The sequence below is a fragment of the Callospermophilus lateralis genome, chromosome 14 (genome assembly GCF_048772815.1).
Source record: "Callospermophilus lateralis isolate mCalLat2 chromosome 14, mCalLat2.hap1, whole genome shotgun sequence".
Taxonomy (NCBI): domain Eukaryota; kingdom Metazoa; phylum Chordata; class Mammalia; order Rodentia; family Sciuridae; genus Callospermophilus; species Callospermophilus lateralis.
This window is the reverse complement of record NC_135318.1, coordinates 30,939,174-30,952,911: the sequence shown is the minus strand read 5'-3', so window position 1 is coordinate 30,952,911 and position 13,738 is coordinate 30,939,174. Positions and strand designations below refer to the sequence as shown.

General features: G+C 35.9%; 1 pseudogene; it reads right to left on the bottom strand.

Annotated features, from left to right (window-relative positions):
• Nucleotides 1-8,672: 8,672 nt before the first annotated feature.
• On the bottom strand, nucleotides 8,673-13,247 carry LOC143379961 (rab GDP dissociation inhibitor beta pseudogene; annotated as a pseudogene).
• Between the last annotated feature and the right edge of the window lie 491 nt (nucleotides 13,248-13,738).

Sequence of the window (13,738 nt, the reverse complement as noted above, 5' to 3'; positions counted from 1 at the left end):
AAAAGAAATTGCAAAATAATGGGAACATTGACCATATAAAAGAAAGCAAAGGGTCTTAATATGCATTCTACAACTTGTGAGTCTAATTATGACCCCAAATTTTACATCCAGTTCTAGTTTACAGTGAGAAAAGGAGAAGCTATTTATGTTTCCAAAAAGACATATGCTATCATGAAATTACTTCATGGACCATGAAAATACAAAACAAAATGAACAGAGGGATGGGGAGATGTTTCATTCGTCTCATAAAAAGTTCCAAAACTAGGCGTTGTTTCTATGGTTTATCTTTTCATGTCTTCAAAACCCATCCTAAAATCTCTTAACTTCCATGAAAATTTTTCCCTAAAAGCAGAAATGATATACTGATTTTTTTTTTCTCTCAGGATACTACACTAATGCCTGTGGACTATTTAAAGTATCTATGTGACTGTCAAACTCAGTTTAGGACATAATTATGCAATTGTGGTTCCTTAAGCTTACATTCATATGTAAGAAGTGGTCCTTAAAGCGTTGTTTTGATTTGTTTTGTTGTTGTTGTTGTTGTTGTTCTATCTTTTTCTTAATAGCAAATAGTCACACTGATGAGCATCTTAAATGACCATTAGGAATCTAACTCAAGAAACATTCTAAGTACATCATACTCATGCTTCTACTCTGAATTCTCCAAAAAAAGGATGCCTCAAGAATCAAATGGTTGCTGTGTACTTCAACACCTTAAGTAACCTCAGCACATGCAAATAGAATTATTTGCTATAACTTTCTGCCACAAAAGCAGAATCCAGTCTCCACAAAACTCTTCATACCCGGAATATAAAATTATATGGAGAGTGATTTCTACAGTACAAAAATCCTCTCAATACGTTAGTGGGATAGTCATTACCCAATAGTGGTTCTATCTGTTGGCCCCATGGCCCCAGACAATGGATGGAAGGTTCACACTCTAGCAAACTGCAATTCCAGATTTTAAATTTTTCATTGCTGCTGTATGGAAGAGGATACACTCCATGTCACAGTGTGGGAAGAAAATCATCACACCCACATTCAAAATTTACCTTTGCCTCCTTACCCCAGTTACTGCCCTTTGTGACACAGGCACTTTCCTGCTCTTTGACCATAATCTTTTTGGTTGTTTGGCCAAGTTTAGAGACTGGTTGAAGCCTATGTGTCACATAAAGTCCATTTTTCACTCCTTTTAGGGTCAATTTATCCTCCACACCAGGGATGGTAGTCATGTATTTCCTTAATGTCTGGGTACCTACAGGTTAGTAAGGCCTCACCAGTGCCTTCTGATGTTGGTGCTTGTGCCTATGACCCTTCAACAAAGGGCCACCCACAGTCATCTCGACCCTTGGCCTGAGCCTTCTCTAAGGCTGTGCACACTCACTTTGCTGTGTATATACTATCAGATCTACGTTAATGAGAGTCCAGGAGAAGTGAAGTCACGTGGGCTGATTACACCCCAACACAGTCATGAAGATGGCAAACATCTGCCAGCTGACCATCTGCTCCTGTGGCCAACCTTGGGTGTGGTGCTCTGTCCTGTTGAACTGGAAGCAAAGAGGTGCTAAGTAGAAAATTTTTACTTTGTGGAAAAATAATAAGCAAGTATGGCTTTCCTCACTCTTTTATGGAAAATATTACCAGAAAAGGATAAAGAGCATGAGACCGCCTACATTTTGAAGCCATATTAACTCAAAAGGTTAACTAGACTTCTACTACCTGTACTCAAAAGCTCAAAGCCATTTGAGATGGTCACTTTGTGAGATATTTGGACAATAACTCTTAAAGGACTCAATTTATACAGTTCAAGTCACTACAGATGGCCCCTTCTTGCTATTTCCCTTTTTTTTTATTTAACTCTAACAACCGTTATTTTCCCCACACCCTAATGATTCTCAGCTGAAACGTTCCTAACTCTTCAAAGCTGAGGAAAGATGCTGTAACAGAGCACAAGTGTTCCCCTGTGGGGTATGTTTTTTCTAAAGGCATCACTTGGCAGGCCGAAGCTGGACTCAGAACTCTCAGCATGAGGGAATGTTGAAGGACAGTTTCTCTATCTATGATCCATCTAGATTTTCATTTCAGGACCCAAGTCCAAATTCAAATGCTAACCAGGGAGAAGCATTCAGCATTTGACTGAAAAACAAAACATTTCTTCTCAGGAAGCAGTGACAGAGGTGGAGAGGGGCTTTGGCTGCCAAGCATAGCAGCTTCTCCATGGCAATGCTTTCTGGAATCCTTAAAATCTAGCAAATCTCTGGTGAGTAAAATGAGCCCTCATTAGTGCAGAAATCATCTACAGAAATCATTACTCAATAGCAAAGGCATTGCAGGAGAAGAAGGAGTTCTGCAGTAATAATGTCCACCCCCTCACAGCAAGCACACCAACTCCATCAGTCCACCAATTGTAAGGAAGCCATAGGCAGCCACCTGCAGGTGGGGTGGGAGGAACTCGGTGTTCCTGAGTAATGCTAGCGGAATGCTGTCCAAACACTGCCCTACTTATTCAGCTAGGTTCACTTTTGCCATGGCAATTTCACTCTGAGTTGCTATGAGATAAGGAATTCTAGAAGCAACTCAAATCCTGGTCCATACTGATACCTAGCACCCTTTATAATTCCCTGAGGTGCTCACCTCCATGTAAGAAAATGTAAGGACACTCAATTTATAAAGCAATCATCAACAAATGTAAGATACATATTTTCCTTCATTTTTTCTTTCTTTGACTCCTCTCGTCAGAATGGAAGCCTGGTTTATGTCAGCATGTTTGTGCTTGTGTATTACAGGGGTAGGGGATGTAGTCTATGAGTACTGTGTAGTATATGAGTACTACAGTTGATGTTTTACTAGCAGCATTTATATTTAATATTTCCTTTCCTCAATATCAGTATGGAAATTAAGCATGTGAGTTCCATCAGAAGTTCCTGTGAAGTTCCGGGTGGCAGCTCCTACTTCTTTACACAAATGTGCTTGAAAATTCCTAGCTTCAGCAAAGAAAAGGAGGAGAGGGATACAGAAAAAGGGAGATGCACTATCCTAACTGTCATCTGAAGATTGTGGGTTAATCAGCATTTTCCTAACACTCAAATCCTAAGAAAACTACTAGATGGTTATATAATATTTTATTATTCTCTTAACTATCTTTCAAACTGTGTGGTTAAGTTCTACATGCTTGGAGTACTGATTGTCTCAAAGAAATATTTTTCCTACAAGACTAACTAACTCTTAGGAAAAACTTAAGTTTCTCAGACCATTCAATGAGCAAGAAAAAGGCTAAGCACTTTGTAAGACTCCCGCCCCCCCTCAACTCCTCAACAGTCCTTTAGATAACCCATGGTCATCTTCATCTTGCAGAGGGGAAAAGTGTGGTTTTTTTGAGTTTATAAAGAACTTGACCAAGGTCAGAAAGCCAGAGCTTTAAGTTGAGCAATTGGTCTGGGTCCAGATTCCCACCTTTAGCCATCTTTTAACAATCATGCTATCATGGACTAAAAAATATATATTTTTTTAAAGTTCTCTTGAGAATATTACTACTTTTGAGGCAACAGAAAAGAGAAAATGATTGAAGTAAAATTAAGGCTATTTTCTCTTTTTTCTAAGCCAGTCATTAAATGTGTTATTACTTCCTTATGTGGACACATTTCCTTAGAATCTTTCTGGGTCCTACAGATCAAATGTCAACTATTCAATGGAAGATGTACTTATTTTTGAACACTATTTCTGGAATTCAGATTTCAAGCACATCTTTCAAATGTAAAAGGGAGAGAGAACATATTTCCTATAAAGGATTTGTACAAAATCACAGCTGTAATATTTGAGTCAATTCTAAAAATTGTTTATATGACTTCCTTCCCAATAAAGAAGTCAAGTAGCACCGCCTCTTGCCAATGGCAGGAAACCCATCAACACCATCCAAGCTGTGCTGGAACATTACCAATTATTCTACACCTACTCATTCCCAAGACAAGGCTATTTCCATTATCAGAAAATTCTAATTATTATAACAGTATTTCTTGTATTCGGTGCTATTTACTCATTGTGACTTTCACCTTCTCATCCTATTTCCATCATTGTGATGCACCCAAGTTTATTTCCTTTTCTACCTGACACACTGAATGTCCAGCCTACCCGCATTCTTTCAATAATTCCTTATCCTAGATGGTTTGCAAAACCCTTAGTATCCTCATTTCCTCTTTCTAGGCAGTCACTCCACTTGGTCAGTGGTCTCTCTAAAATGTAGCTTATTGCTAAATATTCAATATATGCTCCAAAAAGCACAAAATAAACCATTTTTTTTACTTTCCATGTTCTGCATTTTGTTCTTTACAATCTAAGAATGAATTATTTCAAATAAACAATAAAAAAGCAGCTATATCAGTCTTCCAGATTTAATCCCATTTATATGATCATTTATCAAGTAAGTTTGCCTATATGCTTTTTCTGAAAACTTTTCTAAAAAATAATATTCCTGTAGCTAACGTCACATTTAGGAGAAATAATGTGTGTTTTTCTTTGATTGGGTTAAAGGAGAACGATGTTCCCTATCATCACTTCTTTTCAACAGTGTACAGGAGGCCTAGCCAATGAAATAAAGCAAGTCATAGAAATAAAAGTTAAAGAGATAAGAAGAAAAAATGTTTGTACCCTCACATATATGACTAAAAATATAGAAAATTGAAAGTAATTTACAATTCTAATCAATAAATGAATTAGAAAAGGTCACTGAATACAAAGTCATCATACAAACTTAACTGAATTTCTGTATACTAGCAACAAACAACAGAATATACAATTTTTGCAACATATTTACATAGTAGCATAAATATATTTACATAGTAGAATAAGTATATATATATATACTTATTCTATAGTAGAATAAGTATATATATATATACTTATTCTATATATATATATAGTAGAATAAATCTAATGAAAGAAAACCTTTCTGAAATAAGTTAATGAAGACCTATAGAAATACCATGTTCATGAATTGGAAGTCACACTGTGTTTTGTCAATACTCAGTTGATCTAAATAATCAACACAGTTTCAATCAATATCCTAACAAGCTTTTTTTCTCTCACAAATCCTATTGAAAGAAAGATACCAAACACAGAAAAGGACATATGTACAATTCCATTTACATGACATTCAAGAATACATCTATGTTAATAGGTATGTAATATTAATGAAAATAGAAGGCAGAATATTGTTACCTCTGTGGAGGGCGGTATTCACTGAAACAGGGCATGAGGGGCTTTCCAGGATGCTAGAAATATTCTAGGACCAGACTACACGGATAAAAGTTCATTGAGATTTATGCACTTTATAATTTGTCTCATCGCCTTTATTTTACTTTTAATTAATTAGTTTATTTAGGTGGGGGATTAAACCCAGGGGTGCTTTACCACTGATTCATATTCCCAGCTCTTTTTATTTTTTGAAACTGGGTCTCACTAAGTTGCCCAGGCTGGCCTCAAATTTTCAATTCTCCTACCTTAGCTTCCCAAATCACTGGGTATTACAGGCATGTGCCACAGCAACTGGCTATGTCTCCTCTTTTTAAAATGCCAAATAATGTTACTAAAACAAACGACATCAAGGACTTTTAAAGTATGCCAATTAAAATTTTATCTCACAAATTTAGTTTCATGTTTCAAACCATTAAGAGACTTTTAAATATGATTCTATCACTGGAAATATATATTAACAATTTAAATCACATAGAACATGATTTTGGCATTAGAGAACTCACTCAAAATCATTGGGTTATTTTATTTGCTGAAATTCTCCCAGTTTTTCATTCATGCTGCCTAAATTCATCAGTTGTGAAAAACTTCATCAAGCAGTTCACTAAATTAGATTAGACCCCAAATACTATTTTTACCCATATGGATCAAACATTGTATATCCTCACAGGTATTTCTATGTTCATTCTATCAGTTCCAAAGAGAGATATTAAATTTCCTAGTTATTGTATATACATCCATCATTTATTTTTGCAATTTTTGAGGCTATTTTATATGGCATCTGCAAATTTAAGAATGTCATAATTTCCTGGTGATTTGACATATCATTATGAGATATTCTTCTTTTCTTCATCTCTAATTATATTTATCAAAGCATACTTTTATTTTGTCTCATGTTAGTATAGCTACACCAGCTTACTTTTTTATAGTCTGCAAGATACCTGTTATATCATTTTACTTGGAGTATTACCTGTAGTGTTATATCCAAGATTCCTCTTTTGTAAACAACATATTTTCTTTCTTTCTTTCTTTCTTTCTTCTTTTTTTTTTTTTTTTTTTTTTTTTTGTGTGTGTGGTGCTGGGGATTGAACCCATGCCAAACATTCTCCTACTGAGCTCCAGCCCTAGCCTATTTACTATAAGGAATTTTTATTAGCTTCTTTTCTACAGATTAAAAATCATTAAACCAACTTGTTTAAAGGTGAATGGCAATCACTGAATTATAAGCCTCCATAATAAAATTAATGTAATTTACAAAGACCATTTTCAACTTTTTGAATTCATAACTTTTTATTCAAAAGTAGAATTTGAATTCTAAAAAAGATGTAATCATTTCTTTGAGTTTACCTTCAACATAGTTTAAGAAATTCAAATTTATTTATTGACAAATTATTAAGTAGACACATTCATTTATACCAAATAACAAAAAAGCACACATATCATGGGCTGGGGCTATATAGCTCACGTGTAGAGTGCCTGCCTCACTCATGTGAGACACTGGGTTTGATCCTCAGCATTAGATAAAAATAAATAAATAAAGATATCGTGTCCATCTACAACTAAACCAATATTTAATAAAAGAAAAACTTATATATCATGATATAATTTAAGTATTTATGGTGATTACTGATTGGAAATCAAGTCCCTTTTCAAAGATCAGTGTGTCCGGACTGATTAAACCACTAAATTTTCATCTTTGAATAAGAAACCAAAAGCAAAAGATGACATTTTAGAAAGGAAAATTGTAGTTTCAAGTAAGTAACTCTTTTTCTCATTTTAAAAAAATGTACAATTTTTCTAAAGTATAGAATAGAAAGGTTAATTACATGGAAAAAACTGCACATCTTAAAAAACTAGAGGAAAAAAACTCTTTATTTATATACATACCTAAAATGAATTCATGCAAAGTTTTACAACTACTCACATAAGTAGTTTAGAGAGAATTTTTATTTTAAGACAGGATCTGGATAAGTTGCCCAGGCAGGCCTCATATTGGGATCCTCCTGGCTCAGCATCCCAAGTTACTGGGATCACAGGCATGTGCCACCACACCCAGCTTGAATTTGTTCCTTTTTAATCCTGTTAGTCCAGTTGGACCATCATTATTTTCCAGTGTAGTCTATTTACATTTGATGTAATTAATGAAAGTTATTTGACTTAAATCTACTTAGATTTAAGAAACATTAAAGAACATTATTGTTCTTTCTCAATTTGTTCTATATTTCTTTTTTCTCAGTTCTTGCTATTATTTAATATTCCCTTCTATTAGCTCCCTAGATATAAAATATGTCCATTTCTATTCTTTCAATGATAATTAAATATAATTTAAATCTGTTTTTGCCAATTGCTGAACAGTGCAAGGATCATTGAACATATTAATTCCATTTACCTCTCTCTTTTGTGCCACTCTGTTTTGTGCCATGTATTTTAATCCTCTCTGTATTTTAAAGGCCCTTACCGGGTTGGTAGCTCTTCAATGTGCATACATGCATGCACACACAGAACTTTTTTATAATATTGAGTTAGTCTGCTATTGTTGATTATGGAAATCCTAACTCTGTTTTAAATAAGATTAGTAAGTGATGAATTGTTCATTGTTCCTAAAGATCACATACATCTATTATGTCCTTATTATGGCTTAGCTTTTTTTTTCCCCCAGAGTTTGGCTTTATTTTTCAGTACAGAAATCATTTGGAGCCATTTTGGGATAGACATCATTGAAGTAGAGGCTCTGTCAAATCCATACTGCACTGCAGCTTGGTCCATTGAAGAAACCATACCTGGGATACAAAAGGTGCTCCACATTTTACCTGATTTTTTAATGATAGGTTCCTTTCCCCTTCTCTCATCAATTTTATTAGATTAAAACATGACATATTGGCTTCCTCCAAATGAATCCCTAAGTCTGGAGTTTGGTTAGAAATTTATGTTCACATAAACCAAACTTTTGGCTATGGTATTTGGGCCCTGGTATAATACTTAACACAAAATGTAGTTATAGGAAATATTCAATTTAGAATCTCCTTAATGTCAAGATGGCACACACACTATGAATCCAGTTCTTGAGCAGCAGAAGCACACAAAGGCAAAGTCTACTCTGATTAAAAGATGCAAATACTGTATCAAGTTTTCTATATTGATATCACAATGTTTAAAACTGCTCCTTCACTAGGAAAAAAAAAAAAGCCAGTCCAGTTAAATTGAACAGAATGTGGTAACTGGTCAATTCTGAATAGCCACTCCAAGAAAACAAGTTAATACATGATATTAGAAAGATGAAGGGGAACAGTATTTACTGGTACAATGCTCTTCAATCTCTCCAATCTGATTACAAAAGCAGGCCTTACAAATCTGATTTTATACAATATGCATTATTTGTCAAATTTTATATTTGTCCTAATTAGATATTAACACGTACACTGCTGTTAGTCTTCCCCATAGATGTCATTTTTCTTGTGCTTCATTTCCTCAAAATCAAACTCAGATCCTGTCATCCTCCTATAGATGTCTTTAATGTCATCACAGGTTGTCTAAAGTGAGTTGTGGCATCATATGTGCAGGAAATAAAGATCTGGCTCTCTTCTCCCAAATATTTTGGTACAATAAAGTCACTGATGCTAACAAATTTTTGTTCAATTGGTTCCAAGAGCTCCAAAGCTGGTCTGATTTCTTTTTCAGGTTCCTTGGTTTCCACAGTTGTACTAACAATGGCAATGTACTTTCCTTGCTGCTGGGAGCCACAGCCAATTAATATGATGCATGGCATTTTTGATTGAAAGGTGATGCCAGCTAGCCATTGAGATGATACGATTATGTTAAAAAGTACATTCATATGGATACCGGACTCCTGCTGCGGGACTCCTGGAGAGTTCCCATTGGTTGGGAAAGTGCAGTAGGAGGGAATTCCGGGGAGGCGCTTGCGCTAGAGTTCCGGGAAGGAACCAGCAGAACGCCGCGTGGGTGGATCGGGAAGCTTCCCGGGCGGACGTGTTATTGGCGGTTCTTTCAAATAAAGTTTGTTCCTGTTTGAGTGGCTCGTGATCTTGTGCCCAGCCAGACAGCGGCACCTTGCACTACCACATTGTGTGCAGAGGAGATCATGCAAACATAGATATCAGACTTTCGATTAACTTGGTTCTGTGGAATAATGATCTGACAGGAGTTGGCATTGTTGGTGTTCTTGATGGGGTGGCTGAGGATGCATAAAACTCTGATGACCAGGCCCACTTTTTCTACTCGATCTTTTACATAGCTGGGGTCACAGATGAGCTGCTTACAGCGAGCAATCTTTCTTTCAGACTTTACACCAACCACTTTTCCATTTTGCACAATGATTTATTCAATTGGTTTATTCAACATATAAGTACCTCCATAAATAGCACTCAGCGTTGTAAATCCTTGTGGCAATTCTCCAAGGCCATAAAGTGGATAAAGGTATGGGCTTTTGCCATATCTTGCCAAAGACTAACAGTAAAGTTTAATTCTATTAATGGTATCACAACACGGTTGATCTAAATAGTCATCAGTTCTGTAAAGTGCAAGAGCATGACCAGTAAAATCTATAACATCTTGGCCCAAATCAAATTTCTTATACACATCTCGCATTGTGGTCTTCTTAGGATGGATATCCTCAAAAGTTCTAGGATCTCTTTCATCAAAGTTGGCAACATACACTAGGAATTTTCTGAAGCGACATTTTTCAAATAGTCCCATTAAACTAGATACCAGGGCTTCTGCTTGAGTGGAAGGAACCTTGCAGATTTTTCCTCCCTTATAAACAAAGCTCTCTTCAGTCACTTTGAAATCTAGATAGCTAGTAACCTCTGTGTAAAGTAACATCTTAACCAGCTGACTGTCAGCCATAAGAAACTTGGGAATTAAATCAACATTCCAGTCTCTTCCTCTCCCCATTGATGTTGGCGGAGGTCCTGATAATTTAAATCTTTTGTATAAATCTTCCAGTGGGGTTATAGATGCACTTTATCCTCCATAATATGAGTTTCAATCCATATGAAGAACCTTCTTTGCATTCACTGACAGAATACCATACAGAATGCATTCCGTCAGGCCAGTGCCCAGCAGAGTCACGTCTACTCCTCGTTCATGGCTGGGCAGGGCAAGGACTGACGACCTGAGAACAGAGAAAGCTCAGAGGCTCTGCAGCCACCCTAGGAAGGCTGTAAGGTGTTCAGGTCATTTTGGGCCCAAGAGAAAAGTGGAGGAGAGGTAAAAAGGATCTAAGGAGGTGAGGCCAGCCTCCACCTCAGACTGGAAGAGCTGAGCTGGGCAGGGCGGGAGGGAGGGCAGAGAGGAATGCCTTAGCTTTTGACAATTAGTAATAGGTCTTCAAGATTTTATATTTTCAATAGCAGTTGACTTTAAAATTCCTTTGCTCAATTCAGATATTGGAAAACTAGTTCATGAACCAATTCAGACCTACTACCTGATTTTGTAAATCAATTTTTATTAGCCTATGGCTACTTGCACTATACAGAGCCCACATCGCATGCCAAGAATATTCACTATCCTGGTCCTTTACAAAAATTTGCTGACCACCTTATTTAATTCCTAAAATCAATTGTATTCCCATTGTGTACATCAAGGATTTGTTTTGTTTTGTTTTTCCAATCTGATTTTTCTGGCTTCTCTACCACCACTCTCCATATTTCAACCCATTCTGGCTATCACTGGTGAATTAATATTTCCCAATTCAATTATAATCCCATAATTTTTTGCTCAAAAATGATGGCATTCTGCTTCATATAAGTTATTTGTATTTTCTTCTAACACATTTTTAATCTTCCTTTTTTTTCCCCGAAACCAGCATTTGTCTTTTATGTTCTCAAATTCCTTTTTACTGTACTGTGCATGATGATCAATAGTTATTTGCTTAATTGAATAACAGTTTTATTCATTGTTAGAACACTTAGCATGATGTTTTATGTTCCACAGTCTGAATGCTAGAAGTTAGGCATCTGAAAGGATACATTTTATTTCCAAATCATTTCACTGCAGTTTCATTTAAAAGTAATACACCACCACCTCCCCTGGACTGCTTCTCTCTCTGCCATGAATAATCCCCCACAGACCCAGTTTTATCCTTCTGTACCAGACTCCTGCTCCCACCAGCCAATTCCATTTGAAGATATCTTAATCATTTAAACTTCCTCCTTCTAACCAAGTCTTTTCCCTGGGCCATGAGATATATCTTGTCTATTTTTTTTATGTCTTGTCCTTTTGTTCAGAAGTCATGATTTAGTAGATAAAATCTTGCTCTGCTAAACTATATTTATAGCCAACTCACTTCTCTACCCTCCTCTCTATTCTGAAGCCATAGAGTTTAATAAGAAGGATAAACGAATATAAAACCTGGGCCACCTTTACCCTTTTCCTTTATTTTTCTTCCCAGAGACTCAGATCTCTGAGGAAAATTATAAATGACTCACCCCAATGACTCAGCAGATGTAAAGATGTTTGGAGTGAAAGGGACAAGCTAAGAGACTTACAAAACACATTGAAAAATAATCTTAAAATTGTTTCCAACCAAATATTTCTATAGCTCTTCGTTTATCATTAAAATATATCTCTTTAACTCAGAGTTTTGCACAAATTTTCTTGAGAGCATGGGTATCTTTGAAATTTTCATTGAGGTCATATAAAGATGACTTCCTTAGTTATGAGTTTGGGAAGTTATAAGTTCAATTCAGTTAAACGGGTTTTTCTACTACAAGATTTCTCAGAGCCTCCAAAATTCTAATATGCATTATGAATCTGCTGTGGAGGAGTTCAACGCAAGTGATTTTTCAAACTTATTTTATCTCACTTTTAAAGATCAGCTATTAACTGATGAAGTACTAGTTCATCCCTGTGAAAATGATTTGATAGATGCTGATACAACTCCTAACTACAGCTTGGTTGGTGTTGTGATTTTGATCTGGATTGTTCCCCAAAGACTCATGTGTTAAAGGATTGGTCCCCAACTGGTGGCACTATTGGAAGGTGACAGAAACTTCAGGAGGTTGGGCCTAGTTGGATGAAGTAGATCACTGAGGTTGAACCCTTGAGGGGTATAGTGGAACTCCAGTCCCTTTATCTCCTTCTCTCTCTCTCTCTCTCTCTCTCTCTCTCTCTCTCTATATATATATATATATATATATATATATATATATATATATAAAATATTATCTCTATCTCATATCATATCTATATCTCATATCATCTCTCTCTCTCCCTCCCTCCCTCCTTCTTAGTCACCATGAGGTGAGCAACTTTGCTCTGCCATACCCTCCTGACCATGATGCATGATGTTCTGCTTCACCACAGGCCTAGAAACAACAGAGCCAAGTACCCAGGAACTGTGAACCCAAATAAATCATTCCTCATTCAAGTTGTTTTTCTCAGGTATTTTGTCACAGCAACATAAAGCTGGCTAACATAGTTGGGAAGTGGTAAGAACTTTCCAAAACAAAGTCACTAAAGAAGATGGTTTAGCACCCAGAAGAATTTTTATTTACCTATATTCCTATATTCCTTCATTATTTCTCTATTTTGAAATATTCCTGCACTGCCAATTTAAATTCATAGTTATCATAAAAGCTTAATTTTTTAAATATATTTTATTATGTATATTTAAGGTCTATAACATGATGTTCTAATATATATCTATATATATTCATATATACATGTATATATCTATATATACTCATATATATATTACATATATATAATATATATATATTTACTATAGTGAAATAATTTAACATCCCCAGCATCTCATACAGTGCTAGAATTTGGATCTCAAGTATCCCCCAAAGGACCTTGTGTAAAGCCTTGTTTTCCAGGTTGGTAGTATTAGGAGGTGGTAGAGCTTTAGAAAATAGGGCCTAGTGGGAGGTCCTTGAGTCACTGGTATGTGCCCTTGAAGGGAACAGTGGGATCCCAGTACCTTCCTCTTTCTCTCACTTGTTGACCATGAGGTGAATGATTTTGCTCTGCCCCATGATCCTGCAATAATGTGCCTCCCCAGGCCAAAAGCAACAGGGCCAACTCCTCATGGACTAAAACTTCCAAAACTGTGAGCCCAAATAAACTTTTACTCAGTTGATTATCTCAGGTAACTTTTATAGTCACAGAAAGTTGACTAACATGCATAGTTGGCCATTTTTCTTCCCTGAGATAAAAGCAGGGAATTAGACAAGAGCTCTAACTCACTCATTTAGCAAAAATACTGAATATAACACACTATTATTAATTGTAGTCTTTACATTGTCCATTAGATTTTTTTTTACTTATTCATCCTACATATTTTGCTATTTTGCATCATTTCTTCCCCTTCATCCTGACCCTGGTAGACATTGTTTTATTCTGTATCTCTATATACTTGACTTTTTCAAAGCTTAATTTCTTACAGTCAAAGTATTCCTAAGCCAAACCTACCTGCTTATCTACCTGGAAGCTATAAATAGTCATATATCTCCTGATGGTAGCTTAA